A 6,497-nucleotide genomic window follows, 5' to 3' on the forward strand; every position below is an offset into this window, starting at 1 on the left:
GATAGGGAAACCAATTCACGCTTGTGGAAACACTGTCTTATAAAAGAATTAAGAGAAAAAGCAAGGTTGAGTTGGTTGCCAGGAATAGGCCTTGGGGACTGTTCTTCTGTTTTGGCCATACCTTGGGTTCTCCTCAGGACACTGCATCACTTTAGTCTTTTATTATATGAACGGCTTCATCCATTACGCACTAAAGAGTTTCGTTCCTTCAGACAGAATATTTTCTACTACATGCTGTACCTCATGAGAGAGACCACAAGGAGTTTCCTGGCACACTGTCAGCATGGCATTAGATACAGTATCTGCTGTATCAAAGACTACTGCAGATAGCAGCTAGGCTTTTAGACATCAGAGCTTTAATACTGCTCCCAAACTCTGGTGATAGTTTGTCCAATATGGTATGTTAGTTGGCCATTTGAAACTGAAAGCCCATCACGCAGTAGTACTTCATGCCTTAATAGTCAATCCTCTTGGGCTGCTCCTTTCCAGGAGTGGTGGTGTGCTGTTTTGCCAAAGGAGGGAAGATGAAAAAGTAGTGGATAATAATTCTGCTTCTCTATATGGCATATGACACTTCTTGTTCACCTTCCTTGCAATGGAAACCACCTCCCTGATAGCCTCATTGATATGTAAGGCTATTTTTTGCCTAATGTGGACTGTTGTAAAATATCAATCGGTTTATGCATAGTTTTCTCCATTTATTTCATGGCGGTCTGGGGTGCTGCTGCCACCCTCTTCATTATAGCCTGAAGGCCCTTATAATTTGAATAAGAGGTATTCAGCAGGACTCTCATCTGAGCACAAAGAAGGTATTTGGTAGGGTCTCAAAGTGGATAACAGATTCCAGTGGAGCTTCATAATCCAGGCAAAGGGGAGCCAGGGAAGTTGGTGACTGCATCCTTGGAGGTTGAAGCCATGGAGCAGGTCCCTGCATCTTCTCCCATCTGAGTGGCCCAGTGCCACAAGAGTCACAACAGGCAAAGCAGGAAATAGGCTCTGGGACCAAGAGGCTGAGTAACACAGCCAAGAATGGCTCAGGATCCAGCATCTGTTTCTTCATGAGATGCAGAGAAATGTGGAGGATAGTCTTGGGGTTTAAGGGTAAGATTGTGCCGAGTCCAGATCATTTTCAGAACCTCATGAATACTTGAATTAAGATAATTCTGGATGGCAGCACGGGAAGGCCTCATGCCACTTGGGGTGCTTCTGGCTCTACACGGTGAGAGGCACTAAAAAGAATGGTAACTCTCACTCCTGAAGAACAAATTGATCCAATGGTGCTGTGAAGCAAGGTAACTATGAAGGCTGTATTAGAATATGAGGAAGAGGTACAGTAGTTACAGCTACCTTTGGACAGCTAACCTTTGTTGATTCCCCAAATATTGATGCTGAAGATCTAAATGTTGATGATGGGCACCTGGATAGTCTCCAGGTAGTTTAGTGCCAGCACAGTAGAAGACTTAGACTCCTAAACCAACATGTAGGTGTTGAGACACCTCCAAGCTTTCGGAACCAGTCAGGCCTGCAAAGTCTCCAAAAGCCGAAGTGGTGGTACAGAGTGCTTCTTGGAAGAACTGCAAGTTTGGGATCTATTTGAACTTTACATTGTTTTTAGTTTCACCAGAAACTATCTCTGTGATGCTGGTGACAAAGATGGTCTTTGGGGAAGGAAGCCTGTGAACTGGGGTGACTAGAGGCCATCCTGCATCCCATGATTCAAGACAGACACCATTAATTTATAGATTTGGTAAGCCTTGGGGTCTCACCTCCCAGTCTTTTTTCCATGGTTGGCTGGTAAAAATTTGCAAAATGAACAGCTCTAATACATGAGAGTCACTCTGCCAATAAAGGCACTTAAGGTTGCGAGTGTCCCCTCACTGGGAAAACAGTACTTGAAGGCTAAGGATCTAAAAAAATCCATCTTGGAGAAAAAGATTACCACCGCAAACAGAAAAAGTATAATAAGTGACCACTAAGAAAAGGCCTCCCATTGGCAGCAAATAAAACCCCAGGAACTTAACAGAAAATTATTCAAAACAACCAACAATGTTTTGGAAGTAGAAAACTATGTTCTAGGCACAGCAGGTTGCTCTTTCTCAAGCCAAAAGACAGTTAAGAGCAACTGATTTGGGAGTATGTTTGCACCATATAGATATTGCCACACACAAACACACAAAGCTCCAGCCTTCAAGATGCATTTGTACACAGCGAAATCAATACAAGGAAAGTCACTCAAAAGAGAGGTCTTTTGCATCCTACTGCTGCTCACTAAGGGACTCATTATTGTTCGCAATTACCCCAGCCTGTAAATCTAAGATCTCCCTAGCTATGAAATATTTTGTTCCATATAGACAAAGTGATACTTAAACCTCATTACCAAATTCAGACTAAGGTACTTTCATCTGTTATTCAACCACTGCCTGTTTTTTATTCTGGTCCTTGGTTAGTGAGATTACATATCCTACTGGTGAAGACTTATTTGGGGTTAGCTACATAGCCTGCACTAGGGTTATACCTGATTGCCTTTTATGATGAGATCATTGGTTCTGTAGATGCAAGGAGAACAGTGGACATGATGTACCTTCACTTTAGCAAGGATTTTTTTTTGTATACAATCTCCTGCAGCATTTTTGGAAGCAAATTAAGGAAGTATGGAGTTGAATGATGAATGGACTATAAGGTGGATAGAAAGCTGGCTGGATTGTCAGGCAGTGATTAATGGCTTAGTGTCTAGTTGTCAGCCAGTATCAAGTGGAGTGCTCCAGTGGCCAGTCCTAGGTCCAGTTTTGTTCAATGTCTTCATTAATGATCTGGAAGATGGGATGGATCACACCCTAAGCAAGTTCATGGATGAAATCAAACTGGTGGGAATAGTAGATATGTTGTGGTTAGTGCTAGGATTCAGAGTATCCTAGACAAACTGGAGGATTGGGCCAAAAGAAATCTCATGAGGTTCAACAAGGACAAGTGCAAAGTCCTGCGCTTAGAAGGAAACAATCCTGTGCACTGCTACAGGTTTGGGACCAACTGGCTAAACAGCAGCTCTGCAGAAAAGTATCTGGGGTTTATAGTAGACAATAAGCTGGATATTGATGGCTAGAGATTTGCTTTTAGGAATTGGTCTGTTGAAAAAGTAGATATTGCATTAGAACAATGGTCCAAGGGAATGGCAAGGTTTAATTGGTTTCTAAAAGCCTATTTGTGACCAAGTTTCCTTCAATACCCAATGAGTCTGGAACAAGTAGCCTGGGACATTCCAGACATGTACCATGCTGTTCCATAACATGAGATAAGGTGGCTAGCTCACAACAACCAGCCGCAGAGAACCTTGGGATTTCTGGTTCTGGTGGACAGACCAAATTTGGAGGCTGAGACATGCCCAAATTAAGACACTGGTAAATGACCAAATTAAGATGCGTGCATGTGATAAGTTTGGGGGGGAAAGGAATATGCTGACAGAACAGAACATGGACAGTATGGTGACCACAGGGAGACCAACAATGCCAGAAGTCAAGAAACATCAGAGGAGAAAAAGGATACAAGAGGAGGGATTTCAGAGCAGCAAAGCGTCCCTGAGAGAGGAACCCAAGACAACCATGGACAGAGGGTGCACCACCAGCCTGTCTCACCCACCCCACTGGGAGTTGGGTGGGCTTCAGCCCACAACCTCCAGGCTGATGACATCTGACATTCAAGAAAGAACCACAGGATGCTGCTCACATACTGGCCAGATGTACCTTCCCTCTGTGACAACCCTAGGACTAGTAGATATAGAACTGGGGCGGGCGGAGAACAGCAAGGGGTTATTTTGTTTGCCTTGCCTGTATTACTTTTATCTGCCATCATTGTATTAATAAGATTTCCCTATTATTGAATGGAAGAAGTTGTGGTCAGCCTGAGGGTTTGGGGCTTCCCTGAACAAGGTATCTGGGTCATAAATCCAGCGCCAACAGATATTAATCAACAGTGTGCCCTTGATGTGAAGAAGGCTAACAGCATACTAGGCTGCATTAGTAGGAGCGTTGCCAGCAGATTGAGGGAATTAATTATACCCATCTATTCTGCACTGGTGAGGCCACATGTGGACTACTGTGTCATTTTTGGCCCCCCACTACAGATACGATGTGGACAAGTTGGAGAGAGTCCAAAAATGGTTAGAAGGCTGGGGCACATGACTTACGAGGAGAGGCTCAGGGAACTGAGCTTATTTAGTCTGCGGAACAGAATACGGAGGGGGGAATTTGATACCAGTACCTGTAGGGTGGTTCCAAAGAGGATGGAGCTAGACTTCTCAGTGATGGCAAATGACAAAACAATGAGCAGTGGTCTCAAGTTGCAGCAAGGGAAGTTTAGGTTGGATATTAGGAAAATCATTTTCACTAGGAGGGTAGTGAAGCACTGCAACAGGCTACCTAGAGAGGTGGTAGAATCTCCATCCTTGGAGATTTTAAGGCCCAGTTCGACAAAGCCCTTGCTGGAATGATTTAGCAGGGGATGGTCCTGCTTTGATCAAGGGGATTGGACTAGACCTCCTGCGGTCCCTTCCAACCCTAATTTTCTGTGATTCTATTAAAAATTATCTAATGTACCTGAACCCTGCAGCTTATTCTAAGGCAGTTTTGGAGCACAGAAAAGGTCATAGCATCGAAGAGTTTATAAAGCAAAGACCAAGGAGTCAAAGGCAGTGCATCTAGTAACAAATCCATTCATGTGCCTGTATCTCCATATATCACACCTCATTCAACTGGGAATAGATAACTTCAGTTGCATGGACCTACTATAAGAACTCTGTGACTGTTTGCACTTTCATAAGTGAGTATTTTTTCAATGTTTCATGAAGACAGAATTTTTTGGAGAAGTTTTAGAGTCTTCATTCCATGTCCTTAGGGAAATCCTGTCTAGTTAATCTCCTGCAGTGGGGCAATGTGGAGGCAGTGTATTGGACAAAAGGGAAGATGGGGGGCAGTATTTTTACTAAAATTAACTTACTCTTCAATCCTATTGTTTTCAGTGAGTCACAATGATGCATCCTCCTGTTGGAGCTGATATCTTCTGTCTTTGTGTTGCTTATCAAGCCCTACATTACAATCTCCTTGCTGGCACTTTGCACAACATTCCTTGTTCAGACCCATGATGATTTACTGGGGGCTCCTCTGGAAGCAACATAATTTGAGCACCCAGCACTGCTGACAAGTAACAACTATGTTCTTCAAGAATCCTCTGAAGAATCCCACTGCACAGTACCCCTTATTTCCAACTGTCTGAAAGTTATTCAGATTCCGCACACATGGGAACTGCAAGAGCTGTGCCAGTCAACTCAGCCTAGACAGCAGAATCATCCAGCAACCATGCCTGCTGAAACGGTCACATGGTCTGACCTTCCCTGGATCTTTTGAATCTGGATCTGTTCAGGTACTGAGTGACAGTTAAGAAATGTAGGATAACATTTTCAACAAAGAAGTCTCTGTATCTTTGATACCCTCTCAGCTATCCACAAAGTTGTCACTCATCAGCAGAAATAACAATCCTCTTTGCAACATCAACCAAGAGGGCTATTTAAACTGAGAATAAAACAAAGCATTTGTCAAGTATGTTTTCTGTTCTAAATCTCAGGCCCACAAGTTTGATATGAGGACAAGGAACTGTAAATCATTTCCTTATTTTTTTGTGTATGGAAATCAGCTCTCGGTTCCTAAGTGCATGGAATTCCATCACTTGAGACAAATGGATTTTGAAAATAAAAGTCATGTGTTACAATTCAAGCTCTTCCTCCCTCTACCAGTCTCTTTTGTATTCTGGGAACATGCTCATGACAATGTACTGAAGGTAGAAATCCAGCGCCTGGTTCAAGCAGGTGCCACAGCAAGGGGGTTCTAAGGGAGAACAGCAGTCGGGAGTCTTAATCAGAGTACTGACTGTTACAGGTTACCTTTAAAACATTTTAAATTTGTGGAATGTTGTGCAGTCATAAAAAGTAGTTTCAGGGTAGTCACAGGTGTAAGGCTTAATGCAGTCTTGTACTTGCACAACTGTGACTTGGCACTAGAGGACCTAGCAAGCAGAGGTGTGGACAGGAGCCAGGACTCTCTACCTTCTCTGAGGGGGAAGAGGAGTGGGGAGGATGGCATGCAATTAAGAGGTGGAGAAACCACCATGGGGACTGGCCTCACAGAACCCAGCCAGAACAGTGGGTGGGAAGGGAAAATAGTTTTTTTTGGAGGAAAAAAACCCCTAAAGAGAAGTAAAGATACACCCCAGGGAATTACGCAATTATGTACCTGTGCAATTTTGCACATAAAAAAGTATGACCACACATAATTGCATAATTTTGCATAATTTAACCAGACAGGGTCTGTGCCTCCACCTCTGTGGGGCTCCCAGCTCAGAGTCCCACATGGAGGCACCAAGCATGGCAGCATGTGACCGGACAGCTGATGAGTGGGGAGGGGAGCTCCTGCCTGCAGGGGTGGGGGGTGCGGTTTGTGGGTGGGCATGGC

Source organism: Crocodylus siamensis, chromosome 5 (genome assembly GCF_052110815.1).
Source record: "Crocodylus siamensis isolate JL-2025a chromosome 5, ASM5211081v1, whole genome shotgun sequence".
Taxonomy (NCBI): domain Eukaryota; kingdom Metazoa; phylum Chordata; order Crocodylia; family Crocodylidae; genus Crocodylus; species Crocodylus siamensis.